Source organism: Rhamphochromis sp. 'chilingali', assembly GCF_963969265.1.
Source record: "Rhamphochromis sp. 'chilingali' genome assembly, chromosome: 16".
Taxonomy (NCBI): Eukaryota; Metazoa; Chordata; class Actinopteri; order Cichliformes; family Cichlidae; genus Rhamphochromis; species Rhamphochromis sp. 'chilingali'.
Genome location: NC_137943.1, coordinates 34,545,146 through 34,566,470, shown reverse-complemented (window position 1 = coordinate 34,566,470; position 21,325 = coordinate 34,545,146). Strand labels below are relative to the sequence as shown.

The window sequence follows — 21,325 nt, the reverse complement described above, 5'->3', positions numbered from 1 at the left end:
ACTCATTTATCACTCAGAGGGACGCAGATACACGGTTTAATTTCTGTTTGATTGCTCAATTTAACGGAAATGATACAGAACATCGTCTCAAACTGCAGTTTTTACCGAAATCAGAACAGAAAATTGAAGAATTTCAGCTGTGAATCACATGATGACAACACACTGAGTAAACAGCAGTTAGTCTGTTAAAGGGCGCCAAAGCCACACATGCACAAGAAAACCACAGTCACAGCAAACAGACAAACACATCTAATACAGAAAATATGAAAGTTAAATAAAAATCTGGAAGGAAAGAAAACACCCGGAAACAACAGGAGCAGAAGGATGAAGGCTAAGTAACGAGCAGCGTGTCAATCATAACCTCGGCAGTTTGGGACTATTTTACAGTCGGATCTGTCGGGAGCTGGAAGCCAGTGTAGCTCAGCTGCAGCGATATGTTCTTCTTTTTTTATTTTAGCTGATAACTTTGCAGCAGAGCTGAAATCAGTGCAGGCTTCGATACTCAAACCCAGCGAACAGTCAGCTCGTTCATCCAGTTTTATAAGTGAGCAGCTCATGTCTGTGTTTAGAGCCAAGAACATGAACTTTTGTCTTTGTTAAGTTTTAAAAGGTTGTGCTGATCTATTCAGCTGTCAGTTCAATTCAATTTAATCCAGTTCAGTTTTATTTAAATAACTCCAAATCATGTCAAGACACTTTATATTGTAATGTAAATGTGTCCTTGGGCGAGACACTTCACCCGTTGCCTACTGGTGGTGGTCAGAGGGCCCGGTGGCGCCAGTGTCCGGCAGCCTCGCCTCCGTCAGTGCGCCCCAGGGTGGCTGTGGCTACAATGTAGCTGCCATCACCAGTGTGTGAATGGGTGTGTGACTGAATGTAGTGTAAACCGCTATACAAACACAGGCCATTTACCATTTAGAGTAATACAACGAAAACAGAGATAACCCCAACAATCATATGACCCCCTATGAGCAGCATTTTGGCAACAGTGGGAAGGAAAAACTCCCTTTTAACAGGAAGAAACCTCCTGGAGAGCCAGGCTCAGGGAGGGGCGGGGCCATCTGCTGCGACTGGCGAGGGGAGGAAGACGACAAATGATTAAATGCAGAGAGGTTATTAACACATATTAGTGAAGAAGAAACACCCAGTGCATCATGGGAGTCCCCCAGCAGCCTACACCTGTTGCACCACAACTAAGGGAGGATTCAGGGTCAGCTGATCCAATTTAATAAAATTGAATTCAGTTTTATTTATATTGCACCAAATCACAAAAACAGTCACCTTTTTTAATCCCAATTTTAGTGATGGTGTCTGTGTCCTGAATCCAAACTGGGAGCTGGTTCCACTCAAAACCGAAGGCTCTGCCTCCCCCTGTAAAGACTGTAGTCTGCCGTCTTTGTACAGAAACGTATAGTCGTGTATCATCTGTGTAACTGTGGACATGATTATTCTGTCGTGAGGTTAATGAAGATTAATTGCTCGTGTGAACGTTGGTCTTTCCCAGGTTAGACTTCAGACCCTCATCGCCCTGAAATGGTCATCGAGTGTTTAAATATATTTCCAACAAAATTGTTACTTTTTAAAGTTTCTTGATCCTCGCCTTTCGTTTTAGCATACCTCAGAAACTAGCTGCCTCAGGCACTGCTGGACTGCAGCCCTTTATTTTTTTAGGCCAATCCTGAAGTTAGACTGCTCCGTTTTCTTCAACAGAAAACAGGATTTTTCCACTGGCTCTGGGTTTTCCACAGAAAGTACAGTCTCTGGACACTGGCACCATTTTTGGTTTAAGCACAGATGCACTGGAGGAAGTAAAATGCTAACTTAGGCCACACGACGTATGACTTCACTGCCCCTAAGCTTCAAATCCCACTCACAGGCTCTGGGGTCTTATTTAGCTGCTTATTAGTTCACGTGTGATGTTTTTACTCACATTTTCAATGATGGAGAACAAAAAGTGAAAATACTGAGAGCTCGTGTTAACCACAGGCATTATTTTAGACACTCACTAAGAGCTGTTCAGTAACTGACTGACTTTAAGATGAGGAACAGGAAGTGCAAAACACAAACTCATTTCTGGTTTTTTGCCTTGTTTAATTCCTGTTAAACTTTATTATTCATCTGACAAACAGACGGTGAATCTTCTGCAAGCTGCAGCTCAAAGTCATGTTTTTAGAAACATAGATAAGATGTTTTGTTAACATTTGCAGTTGATTTACTGAAGGTCAAAGGTCATTTGTGCTATAGCTTGTTTTGTGTTCTGTTTTATTCCGAGTTATAAAGCTACAGCCAGCTGGTTCTGAAGCTTCATGTTTAAGCGCCGTATCAATCTGAACTCTCAGCCAGGAAGTGAATAAGAGGATTTGACAAAATGCTGCTTTAAAGCTGCAGAGCGGCAGGCTGAGGATCAAATCCTGCCGCCTTTTACCGTCACAAAGGAAAGCTTCACATAAGACAAAAAAGAAACATGAGCTAATATCAGGAAAAACTCGTGATGAAGAATCAAATGGAGACAGTCACATTCCTGCCAATGGTGCTTTCACACGATGCACAGCTGCTGGTTAGAGATGGAAAGCACCCAGAGTGTCAGACAAGAAGAAAACATTACTGTGCACCGAATAAATCATTATCAGACCATCTCAGGGTGTCAAGTGTTTTGAACTGCACGGGTGACACAGAGATATAATCTTTAGCGTCAGTGCTTTCAGTGTTCACGACGATATCGGATGCTGAGATTTAAAGGTTGAGTTTTATACGGCTGCAGTGGGAGGATGGAGGGTTGTCGGTGGAACTACAGATTGTCTGCCAGGAAAGTGTGGTTAGGTTGTTTGGTGTAGGAGTTTTGTTTCAGTTTGATTCTAAATGCTGATTAGTTTGCTCCACACTCAGTTTTGACTTTCACTTCCACTTATAGTCAGCCATTAAAACATGTCACTGATGCACATTTCAAAAAAGGAGAAAAAAGGAGGGAACTATTTTCAGTGGCATATGCATCGCAGCGGGACAGTGTGAGTCCTGCAGCTGGGGTATGATAAAGAGCCGCGGAGGGAAAATGCACTCACTGAACATTTTAATCAGGTGTCTGCAAAGGAAGAGATTCACGTAATGACCAAAGACCGCAGAATCACCGAGTTCAAGCAACAAACATTAGCAATAACTGAAGTGGGCGGTCCCCAGATAAACTTTCTCAACTTTGAGAGATTGAAGCAACAACCAATGAGAGCAGAGAATGCTACTGATTATTTATAAATAAGTGGGTTACTCTAGGGTGAAGCATGAAATGTCCACTAGTGACCAACCATCACTCACTTGCTGTGTGGACGCCCTCGGGTGTTGGTAAAAGAGAAGATTGTCTCTAAAGTTGGTCATTTTAAACTGTGTGCTATTTATAGTTAACTATTAATATAGTTACTCTGGCATTACATTACTTGGTGCCTCCAATTTAAATTCCCACGTTGCAACTAAAACCAGGAATATTGAAGCCAGAGAGTCAACAGGAACTTCAGTAAAGAAGTCACCGGGCCGGTTGGTCTTTGGGTCAGGTGTTTTCCACAAATGGTCACCACTGGTCCACTGACTGCACTTTGAGAGCCCTGCTTCAGCTGCTGGAAGGTGAGTTAGTTTAGGAAAAACAACCGTTGGTTAAAATAGATCCTTCCACACTACTGATTTAAATATGACCCCACTGGGCCCTTTACAGTGTTCTACATGTGATGGGTCGGGTGGTTTAAGCCAGTACTGCAGACTGGTGTGACACACCAAACACTACGACTTGTAAGGCAAACGTCTCCCATCTGCAACAAGCCTCACTTTCATTTTCTTTTATAACTCAGTGACATTGTTCTGGAAAAGTCACATGACTCTGAGCTGCGTACATAAGCAGCAGTCATTCTAACACCTGCCTGTTATCCTGTTGTGAGGTCAGGCTGACCGGACTCTGCAGGAAACCCTTCGGTCTTCAGAGGGACGTTAGAGGTTTTCAGCTGATGATTTTTAACGTATTCGTGTTGGTGCTGATGAGCTTGGTGGTGTAACTGTCCTAGAAGATGTTTGAGTGTCAAAGCCAGAACATCCTCCAGGTGTTTTTTTGTTTTCCTGCTAATAGTCTAAATAAAACTCTTCATTTGTATATTACAGGAGGGGTCGAGCAATGAAGCGATTTGATCAGCTGCCGGTTTAATTTGAGGAAATGAAAGCTGCTTCTTGTGAACCTGCAGCTGAAAAACACGATTTCAGATCCACTTCTCAGCCAGTCCACACAGAGGTGTTTCACATTATTTGCAGAGTTTAACTGTGACTGAATGAGTGTGCAAACGTGTGATGTGTTTCTGAGGACTTTTTGAAATTTCAGCTAAACTGAAACGTTGTTTCTGTTCCCACTGTAAGTGCAAGAAGCTCTTTGGCCCTTGGGCCTGTTCACCTATTCATCCTACCAGTTCCATTCTAGTAGTTTTGCAGTTCAAAGTCAACCTCATTTATCTCGTCCTGGGCCTTGGTGCATCCCCTCTAACTGAAGTCCTTTTTGATTAGTTTCAGCCTCACTTTAAGGCATCTTTGTTCTGCAGGCATCAGTGACATCATACAAACATATGAGCAGAAGAAAATATGTGAAACTAAGCGCTCAAAACAAGCATCCACCACCAGGGAAGAAACGGAGGCTACAAGTTGCAGTTCCTCCAATGTCCACACGAGGCTCAGTGAGTCAGTCCCAAACAACCGTGTTTACAGTCTGCTACGGAGAAACGCTCAGTCTCTAAAGCTAATTTCCATCTTTGTTACACTTGCACACAGGAAACTCTTATTGTTATTTTTAATGACTATAGCAGCTGATTTGCATTATTAGGGGTGTGGCCTCTTTGACTGACAGGTGGCTGTAGCTGCTAGCTGTCCGCTAGGCTTCACCTAAGCTAACTGGAGTGCTTGAACTGGACCTCTGGACTGCGTTTGTGCTTCCTGTTAAAATGATCGGAGCAGTAATGTGGCTGCTGTGTGGTTAATTATACTAACAGACCAACGAGTCTGAGCTCCACTGTTGGCTTTTGGATGTTACTGAGCCCTAAATAACAGGTATCTGTGTCTCTGTATGGAAGCCGCCTGCTAACAGTTAGCATTAGTTGATCATTATCTCTTGTCCAAATATGGCCACTTGTGGTTCCAGAAAACCACCAAGGTGCTGTTAAGGCTTCAACATTCAGAGTACTGGCGTCACAGTGGCCACGGCCATCCTTTAAATACAGTCTGTATTCTACTGCTAAGCTGTGGGCTCGCGGGGATCAGCTGTTCAAACACTGACCTCATTTGAAGCCCTTCTGTGCTTAATATGAACATCGACCATTCAAACACAACAGGCTCCTCTTTAAGTAAAAGTTCTTCATTGATTCACTGCTCTTCACACCAGTAAGCTCCAGTACTGCGGCGTAAGCTGCGATACTTTCACACTGATTGTTACTCTGAGAAAATCCTCCGCACTGCACTGTAGTATTGTTATTCTCAGGGGAAAATCTCGTATCTCCAGTTTGGGGAATTTCCCTGCTGTCACATCAGTGAAAGAAGAAACAGAATATCAAAAGCAGAAGCAAGAGAAGAACAAAGAGAGCAGGCAGGGGATGCACAGAGAGTCAGAGATTATTTATGATCATGCCGAATACAAAAGCAACCTGTAACTTCAGCTGTGAGATTTCTGCACGCAGTTTGGTGAAGGAAAACGAAAGGAAGCACTCATGTGAAGCACAAAAACTTTACGGTGACGGCTCAGGGAGCGTGCTGCTGGAAAACCAGAAGCTTCAGACTCTCTGTGCAGATTTTCTCAGTTTCAGCAGCTGATTCAGCCGAGAGGCTCGAGCAAACATGAAGAGACATGATGATCCATCTATCACAGTCAGACAGGGACAACACACACACACACACACACGCCCTCTTTCATAATAGCCAGTAAGTCTGCGTCTCTAAAAATACAGGGCTCGCCCTCTGAGACTTGGAGGGAAACAGAGTCACTCCCTGCTGGAGGTTTTCTGGTGGCTGGAGGCTTGAAAAGTTCCCCTCAGACCATACATGGAGCCCTGACTGCAGCAGAAACAGGAGGAGGAGGAGGAGGAGGTGATGAAGGGCGAGTGAAGGGGCTGAGTCCTGAGAAACACGAACACAACAAACACTTTAAAAAACTAAAAACAAACGTCGTTTTCTCGAAGGGACTGAAAGCAGCCCATCCTTAATGATTATTTTCTATACGTGCAGATTTTTAAAGACTTTGTTTTTAAGGCTTTCATCTCGTCCGCTCTCTTCCCTTCAGCTCTCTGCTGGCTGCCATCCATCCATCCAACCACTAACTACACCCGCTTCTCCCTGAGGGGCTGCAGGGGCTGGGGGGGGGGGGCTCGACTGTCTGCTATCTAATTAAGGTAAAACAACATGGCCCCCGTATATTTAAATATATATGTATGTATAAACAAACACAGTCCCACTCTGTATCTCCAGCTGGATGTTAACGAGGTGTTTTTAAAGGTTGGCGCTGTCAGTTGGAACCAATGAGAGTCGGAAACTAAGCAGAAAGCAACGAGAACACTTTACAGGAACGGAAACAGAGACCAGGGCGACCTGTTGGCAGGGTTACTGTCAGCGGGGATTATTCAGCAGCAGTCTGCGCTCTGAGTCGTAGTTTGTTAAAAGTCGCGACATTTAATCTGTTACTTTCCTTATTTTCATGAACATCAACGTGAGTTATCATCAGACTGCACAAACACACATCTGTGTACACAAAATGAAGATGTTCCACATCCAAAGGGAGTAAAAGTCCACATCTGGAGGAAAACACAGCCTGATTTCAGTTTTCACATTTCTTACATGAAGCACAGAGCAGGAAATACTCCAGTTCACACTCTGACACCCACTCACCAACACTGACTCCATCACTCTCAGCTGCACCATTCTAGCTTCAGTGTAACCTGACATCTCCTTAGACTGTATATAAAAGATGTACGTGTGTATCGTGGCGATCTTTAATGGTTTCTGGACTCAGCGGCAGCGTTTTGGCCACCGTGGTGTTGTGGAGGAGGGTGGAGTATTAAATAATCAGCTAGTTATCAAGGTGCACCCATAGACGGAATGGATGCAACAGACAGACACAGATTGCTGCTTAGAGACCATTTAGACTTGGTTTAAATTGTCTCCTAGACAACTGTCCACATAGCAACCATATTATTGGTCAGATAATTGCATTAAAAATTGTCCAACAGCACAAACACGGTCCAGAGGTCCAGTTCAGGGACTCCAGTTAGCTGAGGTGAAGCTAGCAGACAGCTAGCAGCTACAACATACTGAGCAAAGCAGCCACACCCCCTGCGGCCTGCGGACTGTCGTCATTTTGAGCCTTTAAATGATCCAAAAAAACATTAATAACACATTCGCTCCCTGTGCAGACGTTATAATGGTGAACAGTAGCTGTAACTATTCTCTGCATCAGGCTGTAAACATGTTTATTTTTGCTGTAAAGTTTGACATTTTAACATGAGAGTCTGTGGGGACTGACTCGTTTGGAAACCAGCCTCCAGTGGACATTAGAGGAACTGCAGGTTTTGGCACTTCTGTACAGGCAGAGCTTCCAGCCCGAGATGCTGCTGCTTGGACATCAAACATACTTTGTATTTGGGAGCCGGCAGGTTAAAGACCAGCTAATTATGCTTGTAAAGTTCGGAGGTGCGAAAAAGGTGCCCGAGAGCCTCATTTAGTTATCCAAACACAACACTAACACGCTCAGCTTGAGCTACAGGGTCACCTGGTTTATGTATATTAGACTCATTTCACTCTTTGTCCTTCTGAAGTCTTTGAAAACTATCTAAGAAAAAGTCATGATTGTTGTTCAGCTCGTCTCCAACCCTCCTCTGTTGTAACCTTTGTGTTGGGAACCTTACTGAGAGAACTGCTGCTACATGTGTGCACTGTCTCAGTTTACGGTTAAAAAAAAGCTAAAAATAAAATTACCAGGAAGCCTGAGTCACCCTTCACCCCTCCTCCCTCCATTTTCAGACAAAACAACCTGTGAATATTTTTTTTCTTGCTATGAATAAACAGACATGTCCCAGCAGCAGCGGCCCGGCTGCGTTCAGCGTCTTCCAGCTCAGAATAAAAACAAATATTTGTCGTTTGCTGGCTTCGGGGCGGAAATGTGAAGAATGAGGAAGAGCTGGTGCGTTTGTGCTGAGCGAGTGAGAGCAGCAGGCTCTGAAACATGTCGGCCGGCCGAGCTCAGTCTGCACACTTCCTGTTTTTCTCTCCACATTAAATCTAAAACAGAAAGATGAAAACAGTGCGTGTGACTGCTGAAGCCTGACGGTGAAGCAGACGAGTGAAAGTGACAGCAGCAGACTCACCGTCTGAGCCGGCTCTAAAAACAGCGCAGTGACTACATGTTCATGAGCTTTTAGGGAGAAACCGCCTGCTAAAGACTTTAAAACCTTTTCTTTCCCTGTCACAGGAATGTAATCTCTAACGGCCGGCTTAGCATGAGCAGACAGATTACGACTTGGCGTGTGGTGTTTTTACTGAACATGCAGCAGCTCTGTGTCATGTGTGTCCAGCTGTCAGCACTTTATTATCTGCACATGGATGGAGTCATCTCCTGACCTTTGCATGTTGGTGCAGGTTTAGTTTTTACTCAGTGAGACGACTTTTCAGTGACTCGATCACAGCAGGACTGTGGACCAACAGGAGGAGAGCACAGAGCAGTGCAGACGTTGTATCAATGAGCCTCGGCCTCATTAGTGGACGAGTTTTTACATTTTGCTGAGGACCATCAAACCTAATGTTGTAGAAGCTGTTGGAGGCGGTACTATATGCTAATCTCAAGCATCACCCATCGATCCAAAACTAGGTCAATGCTGCAGTTCCTCTTATGTCCACTTGAGGCTCTACAAATTCTGATGTGAACATTTTCAGCTCTAAAGAAGAAACAAACAGATTTACAGTCTGCTGAAAAAAATATTTTCATTCTTTAAATTAGCTGGACTATTTAATCTGCAGGAGGCCAGAGGAGAAACGTCTGAGGGGAACCAACACTTTTTGATGTCATGAATTTCTGCAGCATTTTAGGAAAAGTCCTTCCATTAGTTGCTTAGTCCGTTTCCCCCGGTAACCATCAGTTACTAGGGAAAAATATGTATTCCCCAACTAGTTGGTGAGTGGTTGCAACCTGCTGGTAAGTGAAAATGTTCACAAGAGGGTCTGTGGCACTGAACCTATCACTGTGGTCACCAGGGGTCTGCATGGCTTGTCTTCTGTGACCAGAGCAAACGTGCCGCAGTTTTAGCAGCTCGTAGAAACTTTCCAACTGGTTGGGATTAATAATCTTTCCTGGTTACCAGTGCTTGCTGGTAGGCCTTACATATTTCACTCTGAACCACTAATGTCAGCTTAAACCTTGAGGTGGTTTGATTCCTAAGTTTGACCTAAATCCATCAAATCAATAAAAAATGAATTTAATTTAGAGCAAAGGGACCGAGTGCTGCTGCAGCTCGACCTCACTGAGCTTATCAATCGATTCAGCCCTCTCCTCGTGTCCGACTGCACAAACACGCACGCCTGGACACCGTCTTTACGAGGACTCTCACTGACATAATGACCCCTTATCTGATTCCCAACCATCACAGCTAAATGCTGAACCACAACTTAAAGTCTTTACCCTTAAACAGTCCTTTAGAGTGAGCACAAACACAATCTAACAGTCAGAATGGTTCACAATGACAAACATGCAAGTAAACAAGCACATGCAGTCCAGGAAGGGTGGTCAAGGGGGGAGGAGGTAATCTGAGACGCATTTCCTGAGTCTCAAAGGCAGCGAACTGAAGAGCCTCCATTGTTTTAGCTGGGTCCTAAAGCCCACCAGCAAACAAAGGGGGGAAGGGTTCAGGTCTCACCTTTATTCTGCATTTCTTTTTCAGCACCTGCGGTAAAGGCAGAGAGCTCATTGGCCGGCGGTTATCTGGCCGCTGTGAACTCTGGTCTGCCTGTAATGTTACTGCTCTCTGCCAGCTGGAAGGGGTTCAGCATAGTTCTGTACAGAATGAATCCCGAGAGCAAACATTAGCGGTGAGCTCAGGGACACAGCATTTCCTGGAAATGTGTTAACGCTGGTCAGCTACTCTTCTGATCCTCTGCTTCTGTAAAGCCAAGGACTCTGGCACCAGAGACTCTCATCCAAAGTCCCGCCGAGGGTTTGCTCTAGACCAACAAGTCCAACCTCCAACCTACAAACTCACAGGTGGTGTCCTCAGTGTGAGATGCAGGAGCACATTTGTTGTCCTGTTAGTGCTCCTCTCACGGTTATTAGTTATTACTCACCTGACGTTTGTGTTCATGGTTAAAAAACTGAGGACGAAAGTGACGTTCAAGTCAAAGACGCTGCCGTACCTGACACAGGGACTCAAATACTGTGGTAGTGAGATGGGCCTGTACGCTTTTTAGCATAGATTAGCTAAAAACAATCTATGCTACGCTAACCAAAAGACATCAAAAAGCATTTAGAGCGCGTGCAAAGCCCCTCACAGGCTTCACGACCATCAGAGGCCTTTGGAGGGCTATGCAGTATTCACGGTGTGTGTAACAATGTTTATGTTCCCCTGCAAGCCTGCACACGAAGCATGGACACCATGATGTCACTCAGCCTCGGTATTAGCATTACAGCCATACATTTTAATGCAAGTGACAGACGAATGCCAGCAAACTTGTTTAGTCATGTGCGTCATGTAGACGCAGATACCGTACCTGCTAACGAGCAAGTGTAAGAATAAAATCCTTATCATAAGATAAAACGCTTTTAAAGCAGCTGCAGACAGCAGCCAGTTTCACTCAAAGCCACAGTGGGTTTCAGTTAATATTTGGTAACATATGTGACTCAGTCATAGAAAAACAAAGCTGCAGACTTCAATTTATGAACCATTTTAAGCTTTCAGAGCGTGAGGTGGTGGTCTGACTCGAGAGCAGTTTGTGGAGTTTCAGAGGCGGAAATGCAGAGCGAGCGTTGAGCCGGAAAACCCCCGTGCCCACAGCAGGTTCCTGCTGGTTTCTGATGCACCTGAAAACATCGCCTCCCACCTCAACAGCCTCCGTCTGTGCTTGTTGGGGAAAATGAAGAAGAACATCAGAGGAAAACACAATCACAAATAAGAAAACAAAGGAAAGAAGAAGCGCTTCAGGTTGCACTGAACCTGGAGGCGACGTTTCCCGCACGCCGCTGAACACATCACAGAACAGCAGAAGGATTACACGCTCATCTGTGGGCGCCGTGTATGACGAAAACCTCGGAGGTTCGGAGGAATGACAAATCACAATCTGATGATGAGTCGATGACACCATAATGAAAACAAAACATTTAACACACAGATTTGTGGGCGAGTCTGCAAAGGTGTGTTTACAGGACAGCCTATAGGCTGCGAGGATGCTGAGGCTCAGCACAGCTTCACATTACACATCATCAGCACAGGAGAAGGCTGGGAAACGAATGATGGCCTGGAAACTGATCGTTCTCATCGCCTCGTCAGAAACACTCGTGTGGTGGTGACTCCAACTCATCCACAGCTCTGAATGCCTCTAAATGGCATCATCAGCTTGTGATGAGATCATAAACTCATCCAGAGAGTGTTTACTGATGTCATAGCTAAAGGAGCGGGAGGCTACGTTAGACTTCTACAGTTAGATTTATGTTTGCCCCCTGCTGGCCGTTAGAAAGACTGCAGCTGCGACCAAAGGAAGGTCTTTGTACTTTTATTTTTATAAATGAGAATTACAACATTTTTGAGACTGGATGATGAAGTTTTTCCTCCTCAAATTCCGAGTCTTTGCAGCAGAGTGTGTACAGCTGTCTGAACAGGCTGCAGATCAGTAACTACCGCGATTACTACACGTGACAACAAAAACAAAGAGGTCGCAGTCGCACTCCTGCCTCCTCGGCTTCAGGCTGCTGCGTCAGCCCGAAGAGCAGAAATGAAAAGTGAGTTTCCGGCTCGTCGGTTTCACTCAGGCTGCAGCTCGCTGCTGATCGGAGGTCAGATGTCCTCGTTTCCTGTCTCGTGTGATTGAGTTTCATGAGCAAAATAAGCCACTCAAAGCATCTCTCTGCGTTTCAAACAAGATAAAAACAGCTGCAGTAAACAAAGCGCTGCTCTGACAGGACTGAGGGAATTTGATGTTCAGGCATTTCATGTTTCAGTGTTGGAAAATAAATACAAAGAAACAGTAAAGGCTGAGCGACAGGGATCAGTTCCACCAGCTGAGGCCTGTCGGTGTGTAGTCTGCATGTTCTCCGTGTTCTCCCGAGCATGTGTGGGTTCTCTCCGTGAGCTCCTCCACAGTCCAAACACATGATTGTAAACTAGCTGCAGTGTGAGTGACTGTGTTGGTTCCATTTTGTTCAGCACTTTGTGAAAACACTGAAGGTTAATTTGTTTTTTTTACTAATTAAAACTGATTTTTGTGATTTTTAATGAAAGAATTTGTTCTTAAATGTTCCTGTTTCATTGTTTGTTTGCGCTGCGTCCTCCTCTCGCTGTCTGGACTCTGCTCTTTACACTTCATATCAAACTTGTTGTCCCGTACGTGTTAATGTGTACTTTATAATCTGGTTTCTTGGCTGTGCAAAGCCATGTTGGGTAAACTTCCTTCTCATCTTTGTAAACTCTTAATACCTTCAAACAGCTGCAGTGATGTGAGGCCCTCTCGCTGGTCGTCTTTAGAGTACCCAGGAAATTTCAGCGCTTTGTAGAACAGCGAGGTTGTTTCACGGCGTCACCTTCAGAGCAAATTAAAGCTGAATGCTTTTGTCAGAGCTCTGATGAAAACTTCTGTAACTGCAGAGTCTGACTATTATTCAGCTGGACTTATATTTGTTTTATGTGTTTTGTTGAAACTTTGTAACGGCGCACACTCGTGGCCATGTCTCTCTCGAAAAAGAGACGTTAATCTTAAAGGTTAAATAAATAAATAAAAATAAAAGTTGGGACTGGACTGCGTGTGCTTGTGTACTTTGTCTCTTAGGGAGACAGGGTGAGAAGTCTGGGAGGGGCTCAGAGTAGAGCTGCTGCTCCTCCACATCGAAAGGATCCGGCTGAGGTGGTTCGGGCATCTGACAAGGATGCTTCCTGGGTGAGGTGTTCTGGGCACCTTCCACCGGGAGGAGGCCCGGGGCAGACCCAGGACACGCTGGAGAGATTATATCTCTCGGCTGGCCTGGGAACGGCTTGGTGCTTCCCCGGATAAGCTGGAGGAGGTGGCTGGGGAGAGGGAGGTCTGGGCCTCTCTGCTTGGGCTGCTGCCCCCGCGGCCCAGCTTTGGATAAAGCAGAAGAAGATGCATGGATGGATAAACGTTGGGTTTGAATATTCAGCTGGAAGAAGCTTCAAGCCAGAGAAAAACCACCAACTCCGACTTCATAAAACAAGATGGCAGCAGTGCAGATCAGTAAAACTTGGACTCTGTACTGTAGCTGTTGTGTTGTGACTCCCTGTATATGAATGGCCATGTCTACCTACTTTTTTTTTTTTTACAACTACCAGTGAAACACAAACGTCACAGCTCCAACATGGAAACACGTCCCCAACTCTTTCTGCATGAAAGCTGGCGAGGGTTCAGCTGCACCACAACTCTGAGCTGGATAACTGGAAGAAAACCGATGGATGGTGAAAGATGATGCACACCACGATGGTCAGCTGAAGCTGGGTGGATTGTTCCTTTCAGGCTGGGTTTAAATGAGTTTAGAACCTCGTGAGGACCTGAGGATTTGCTTTCACGCTGAGGGAGTCTACTTTCTTTCTCACGACACGACTTTCTTAACAGAAACAGTTCACTGTTTTTGGTCGTTTTGAGTATCTCTTAAGAGGACGTTTATACAAGAATGTCTGTTTTCATCAGCATTTCCTGTGTCTTCGATCATCATGAACCTTGTAAGCCGTTAGGGACTCGTTTAAATTCTATGATTTATATATAATAAAGAAGTAGTGGTGGCGTCCTGTAGTTAGAGGAGCATTCCTTCAGCTGCTGGCTAATTTTCAGATGATTGTTCTGAGGCTCTGCAGTAGGGCTTCTTCATCCTGTCGGCTCAGTAATCTTTTGCTCTTACAGAGAACAACTTGAAACCAACACTTTGATAATGACAGGAAAGCGTAACAACAACACGATAAAGGCACAGCCAGAAACAGGACAAAGCAGAAAGGGATCGAGTGTCATCAATCCACAGCAAACCAAGTCAAATTATATGGTCATTAGAGTATTAGGCATATAAAAGACATCGATCAGTTGAAGTGCAGACTGAAGCTGAGGCACAAAGAGGAAGCATCAAAGCAGCAGTTAAAGCAGCAGCCTGCAGTCATTAGTCTGACAGGAGAAAACCAGCGTTTGAGTTACACTCCGAGCCGTGACGGGGAAGGCGCTGCGTGAGTAAAAGCAATCACAGGGCTCGTTTACGTGTCAAACACACATAATTCAGGAGCTGCGGAACAAAAAGGGAGCAGACATGCGTGACGGGGGAGCCGGCGTCTCTGAACTGGGACATCGGCTCCTGATCGTCCCCGCGGATTTCCCCGGCATCAGGGAGCAGGAAAGAGAAGCAGGTTAATTAGCTCAATCAGATCAGCAAATTACAGCAGAGCTCGGATTCAACAGGAGGACGGCACATTAACACCGGCAGAAGGGCGGCTGACGGGGCCTGATCCCGATGAAGCCCAGCTCTCAGCAGGGGAGAGGCTTAGGGTATTCTCAGGGTGTGTGACCTTTGACCTCCTTCAGCTTCCTTATAATCAGATGGAAAAGATTAATGAAAACGCCGGTTTTGGTTTTTGGTGCTTCAGACTCACGAAAAGGGTTGAAAAATAATGAAGTCTGAAGAAGAATGAAAACCAAAGATTGAGGATTGGAAAAGACAGATAGACGAAACTTAAGCAAATAGTTTTCAGGCCTCCTGTCTCTCTGTCAGTGTAATCGTCTCCAGACCAAAGATCACAGCAGGCCTCACTGCCATCTTTAAATCTTCCAAAATGATCTCATGGTGTCCCTCCAATGTCCTGGTGGAAGGTCGCTGAAAAGCCAGTACTGCAGACGCCATGTGATGGCATCAGATGACACCAGGACAAAAAGGTTTCCGACGTTTTGGAGGAAGTTACCCATTCTTCCATTTCTGGTGTTTTCGGAATAATTCCCCGTAGTAACTCAGAGTTCAGAGAAGGTTATCCATCCGTATATAAGAAGTGTAAAAACAATAACTCAGTCGTTAGCGGTCTCTCTGGAGGAGGGTTTGTGTGTAAAATCAGTTGGTAGCAACAGCAGAGGCCTCTGGGAAACTGACTCTCCTTCATGCTCAGCAAACACCGTCGTCGTCGCCGCAACACGTCCCTGCAGCTCGCTCTGATATCGCTGCCGTATTGTTGTCGTGTGGCACATAAAGACGCCTCTCCTCCATAACAGCAGCTACACGACTGCAGTGCCGAGGATGGCACAGCAACGGGAGCTATTTAAGTCCACTGAAGATGCCAGGAGGTCCAAACTTTTGCTTTTTATTCTCCATAAACTTCAGAGAATTCTGGTGAAATAATGTATTGGGCATTGCTAATAAAATCTTATAGTTTGGGGTGGATTAGGACGTAAGTGACTCAGTGATCCATTTAGAGTAAAGACAGAGAACATTCGACTCAGAAAAGGAAACGGTGAAGACTTCCAGCTGATAACAGAGTTATGAGAAGAGATTGCTCGTAGTTACAGCTTTGGGTAGTGATGCCAGAATTCATTTTTTAATGAATCTCATAAAACATCTTTGAAAAAAGTATTTTTAGCCTTTTGCAGCAGAGTTATGATTTACTGAGTCAAGGTTTCATTCATTTGTTTTATGACTCAAGCTTGGAGCTCTTCAGTGGCTTTAATTGGCACCAAACCCTGTTGGTTCAATCATCACTGAGCAACAAAATCTTTCATAAAACCTGAAGGTAGAAAAAATGTGCACAACTCCCACAGAGCTTTTTCTGCAAGAAGTATCTGATCACTCAGATGAATGTGCACTCATACACTCACCAAACAGAGTGACAAGTGCAGTGGTATGGATAAGATAAACCTGTGCTCCTTTACAAGTTTGACCTCATATCATCCATCTAGGGTTAGTTCAGTTAACTCATTTTATTATTGTTTTTGGAACAATGAGGTATGACAGCTTCTTACAAAAACATTTTAAAGCTAACCTGTTGTATGTAACAGGTAACAGGTAACTAACAGAATCCAAACTCGGACACGAACCACAGACAGACATCAGTGATGCTAATTCAGAAAGACGGGGAACCCTTCACATTGGCACAGTTAGCGTTTAGCTACGCTAGTTTAGCTGACTTTCCTTTGAATTACAATTTTATTACAAATCAAACATTAGCATATACAACATGTCATTTTGCACTATTTTTAAAACTAATAAGACGTAGCAAAGTGCAAACTAGGATTTCTGAGGTGCAGCATAAAAAGTGTCATTCCAGAGAATCGTGCACTGTGTGAACGAAGAGTTAGCTTAACACGATTAGCCTCCACGTGTCTCAGGACAGGTTTTTCCTGAGGATGTAGTCGTTTCTGTACTTGATTTGTTATTCTGAGTGTATAAAGTTAATATACACATATAGTGTACTATATGTGGTACACTACGAGTACCCAGAGCACAAAACTCTTCCTCACTCTTTGTCCTACAGCAGGCATCAGTGGTGTATATCAGTATACTGCCGAATGTTCACCTGAGAGCCGCGGTCGTACGACTCTGTTTTTAAAGCCTGATGTTAGCCTTTTACTTCTGCAGTGGCTTCAGAGCTCGTAAAAACTGCCTAAATCTGTCAAGATTACGTACTTTTTTAAGTCCCAGCAGGGACATTTTGCCGAGGGAAGCAAAGCATTGCTAACTTATAACTTGCAGCCAGGAGGACGCGGCTAACACAGTGATGACAGTTACATATTTGACGTCTTCAGGGACAATAAACAGTCAAAGAGACCGTCCATGAACACCAGTCAGAAATGTCATCGCTTTTCTGCCTCTGACTGTAGTTTATTTGTCTTCATCTTGAGCTCCCTCTGCTGGTCACATCACAGTAAATCATCTATCTGGACACTGCAGAGAGCTGCAGACGCCGCCTGTCCACTCGCTCCGGCAACGGCACAGCACCGGGCGGCAAATCGCCATGGCGACCAGCCCAGATTGCTGGTCACCACGGTGTGAGGTCAGTGTTTCCATGGCAATGGAGCAGATGAACGGTAATCCGTCCTTGTTTTTGCGCCGTGGAAACAGGACGTGTGGGTGGAGGCAGAGACGCAGGAAGGGTGGAGGAGGTGGAGTCGTGAGCATGTTAGCATGTGTGTGATATCACTCTCTCACCAAAGCTGCACCCTCACCCCCCTCCCCTAAATCCTCACCCTCCAGTCCTTTCCTCACCCCTCCTCCTCCCTTCAGTCTTAATAGCGAATTTGCAATCATGCACGGCAGATCAAGCAGGAGCGGAAGATTAAAACGCGCTGATGATCTGGAGCAAAGAAACGAGGTCAGGGCGAGCGAGCTGCGTTTCACTGCTGCAGGAAGCTGAGCAGACAGGACACGACGGGAAGGACGGCGAAGGACAGACACACTGACACAGCCTCAGGTCTCGGCTCTGCACGAAACAGTCCGTGCTTTTATTTGATCCTTGTATGCTTTTATTTTGGAATTCACGCGTGAACAGTATACACTGATACACTTTAAAGTACACGCAGTGAGATTTAAATCAGTGCTTCAGATCAAAGACGGGTATAAAAAGATGAGGCTGCAGTTCCCCACAGCTGCCACCAGGGGCTAATAAAGACTTATTTCCCTGACACCACCTTTAATTGATCACATGATTAACGAGAACCCACGGCTCACAGGGGGATAAATCGCCTCGTTCCGACACTCCACGCTCTGTGCAGACATTCACAGCAGAATAAACTTTATTAAGCAGTTCAAAGAGGACGGGGAGATGTTCTGATGAATCTGGAGCAGTGCCTCCCATGTGTGGAAGAGAGGCGACCATATGGTGAAGGCGCATGAGCCAAGAGCCCACGGCAGGGTAAACTCGCAGCGCGCTTCCTGAGTGGAAAAACACCAAATTTAGAAAACAGGTTTCTGTTTTTACAAACTGCAGTCGCTGCACATCCACTCCGGCAGCACATTTATCTTTTTTTTTTTAAACTCCTCCTCCTCCTCTTCTTCTCTCTGGCATCTTTCAAACACAGCAGCAGCTCCTGATTGGCTGGCTGAAAGGCTTGCTGTGAGGTGTGAGGGGGCGGGGAGTGGCAGCCAATCACGTGCTCCCTCCATCTCCCGGCCCCCTTTTTTTTCTTCTTCCAAACCCTCCATGAATATTCACCCTCCCCAATCCCTCCCCCTCCTCGCCCCTCCTCCCTCCCTGAGTGGAAAAAAAATCCCCTCTGAGATTTAAATCTGCCCCCTTCCTCCTCCTCCTCATGTAGAAGAACAGCAGCCTCACACAACATGGAGGGAGGCAGCTCGCTTTGTGTCACTCACACAATAGACTCCACCACCACCTCCCTCCCCCGGCTCTCCTCCCTCCCCCGTCCTCCCTGCTTGCAGATTTCAGGTTGCATTGCAGCAGCTCGGCCTGCGCTGCAGCCTCTCTTCGCTCGCAGCTATAAATAACTCGGCAGCCATCTTATCTCTGCTCCTCTGCTTTGTTTTTTGTGCTGTGGCCCCCGTGGAACAGAGGAAGGGGAGGGGGGGCTCCAGGGACAAATGTGATGACGAAATTAGCCGAAGGCCTCGAAGCGTCAGCATTATGAGCTGCTAAAGAGAATAAGTGTTGATTACTGAGCTGCAGCCGCATTTCTGCTCGTTTTGCAGTCTGTTAACATTTAAAGGTCAAAAGGTCAGGAAGACTTTGCCTCTCGCAGCAGCGCTGCTGTGAGGCGGGAGGAGCAGTTGGTGGTTGGAGGTGTTCTCCTGTTTGTGGGTAAATAATTAACCTCCAGGCTGTTGTTTGGAGCCCGTGTCTGTGCTGGAAGAGGTCCCGTTACTCGCGGCGTGTCAGAGGACATTTGCATCACTTTGAGTCTTTCTGAGACGCCCCCCCCCCGCGGTGCAGATGGTCTCTTATTTAGTCCTTGGAGCTCAGTGGGCTCGTTCACAATGAACAGCAGCTGTCGCTCTCCCAGCTCCTCTGGAAAAGCCCACCTCTCTCCTAATGGTGACCTTCTGTCTGCTCCCCAGCAGGATTGGGGGCTTAGCGAGCTAACTTCAGGTTACAGCTTAAAGGTTGCAAAGGTGGTTACATACTGACCAATCAAATCTCTGGAGGATCGAGTGGATCACTGTGGCGCTGTGGACTGTAAAGACTGTAGAGCATCATACAAAACCCAGTTCTATCTGCAGCGAGCCGGAGCAGCAGAGCTGAGCCACACTGCTGTCGTCTCTTTGTTTCCTACATTGAACAACCCAACAAACTGATGCATCGTTTTCCTTCATCATAAAGAAATTCTGCTTTAGTAAATAATAAAGCCGGGAGTGTGGCTCTCTGGGCTCTGAAACACTTTCTCTGTTAATTCATCAAAAATAAAAACAATTTTACAAGAAAATGAAAAGAAAAACAACAAAAAACAGGAAATGTTCTGTTTTTAAATGAATATGAACAATAAAAAACAAACACCTCCTTTATTCATAAACTTCCTTCAAAGGTTGGAGCTGCTCTGGTGCTGTGTGACAGTAAGACTGTAAAACTGATCCAAGTGCAGGCAGTACAGTCCTAAACATGAGCCCCCCCGGCCTCCTGTGCCCCCGGGCTTGTGTTTGAGGTCTTTGTCTTCAGGAACAACTTCTTTATTTTGCCCTCCTGATGTGATATTTATGCTCCATGAGCTGTCATACGATCCGTGATCGGGGCACCTGGTCACAGGTAAGCCTGCTGACTGCTGTGCAGGTTAAACCCTGCAGGGCTGCAGCCACACGAGCATCAGCAACATCAGCTCGCTTTCATTAATTTAACTCAAGTCACAGCTGTAATCATGGCACAGCTGTCACACTGACGAGTCTATTAGCATCGTTTTATAGGCTCCCGTTTGTGCCCAGTGAAAGATCAGCTGTACGGTGCCTGCTGAGCTTAACTGCTTCAGTTTTCTGTTTTATCGATGAACCCTACGTTTGTCTCTAATGCCATTTTAAATGAAAGTGTTGGAACGCCCTCCACGCAGCCTCTGACATTAAACTGTTCAAATGAAACTAGACTGAGTACTTTTAGAGAAACTAGCATCAGATATTGAAGGCGTAGCTGTTGGTAAGTCAGACGACGGCGTGTCTGCATGAATATTAACGAGCTGTCAAACGTGTTGATTCAGACGCAGGAAACTGCCTTTAAAGTCGCATTTACATGCAAGAAATCAGACTCAAGGTGACCTCGCAATCTGCAGTGACACACAGCAGGTTTATCATATTTTACACAATTCAGTTATCAAAATGGGATTTTACCCAGCAGCTCCCGACCCCAAGCATCACGTCTGGGTCGTCTTTGAGCCGTCAGCAGGTCCGATTCAGCTCCCCTCCAAATGTCTCACATCAGTTTGATGTCGTATCAATCGATGGTGCCACGTTTTCACGAGCCGACTGATACGGAAACACTTCGATCTGCGTCATGAGGTCATTTTCACTTGCATGCGTCTCGGCCCTGCGGTTCCTCGTTCTCGTCTCTTTGCATATCTTTCATATTTTCTCAGACTTCATGTTGACATGATAACATGTACAGTCATGTTTTTCACGCTGTGCAGCAGTGATGGTTTTGTAGGAATTTTTCCCGCTCTGATTCAGCTCATTGAGGTTTGCAGGTGTGTGTTTGTGCACGGTGAACTCTGAACTATTGCAGCAGCAGCTTCTTTTCTTTCGCTGGTGGAGATCTGCTGCTGTGCTCGGATCATCGTCCTGTTGTGGTCCCAGCTTCAGCTGAGGGACAGACGGCCTCACGATCTCATTTGTCCACTCAGGGACTGCAAAACAAGCCCAAACCCTCCTCCACCGTGCTCACTGAGGTGTTTGTGCATCGTCCACTTTGGTCTCGTCTGTCTAAAGGACATCGTTCCAGAAGTCTTGTGGTTGGCTCAGATGCAGCTTTCAAACCTAAGCTGTGCTTTCAGTCTTTTCCATGAACTTTAACCTTTGACATGCTGACAGAGGCCTGTGAGTCTGGCGCTCTTGGGTTTGTAGTGGTTTCTCTGAGGACTGTGGGTCTGACCCTGGGGTGAACTCGTTGGGAAATCCACTCCTGATGTATTGTGTCACTGTGTTACCAAACAGCCCAACGTTCCACATCTGCAACCT

The 21,325-nt window shown here is 45.6% G+C and overlaps 1 protein-coding gene across 1 annotated transcript in view; it reads right to left on the bottom strand.

The window, feature by feature from the left end:
• LOC308412932 (cytolytic toxin-alpha-like) overlaps positions 1 to 17,038 on the bottom strand; it is a 141,413-nt gene extending 124,375 nt beyond the window's left edge. The window contains exon 1 of the mRNA XM_080907645.1: positions 17,026 to 17,038. The gene's annotated coding sequence lies outside the window, so the exon portion shown is untranslated. The remainder of the gene's footprint in view (positions 1 to 17,025) is intronic.
• Between the last annotated feature and the right edge of the window lie 4,287 nt (positions 17,039 to 21,325).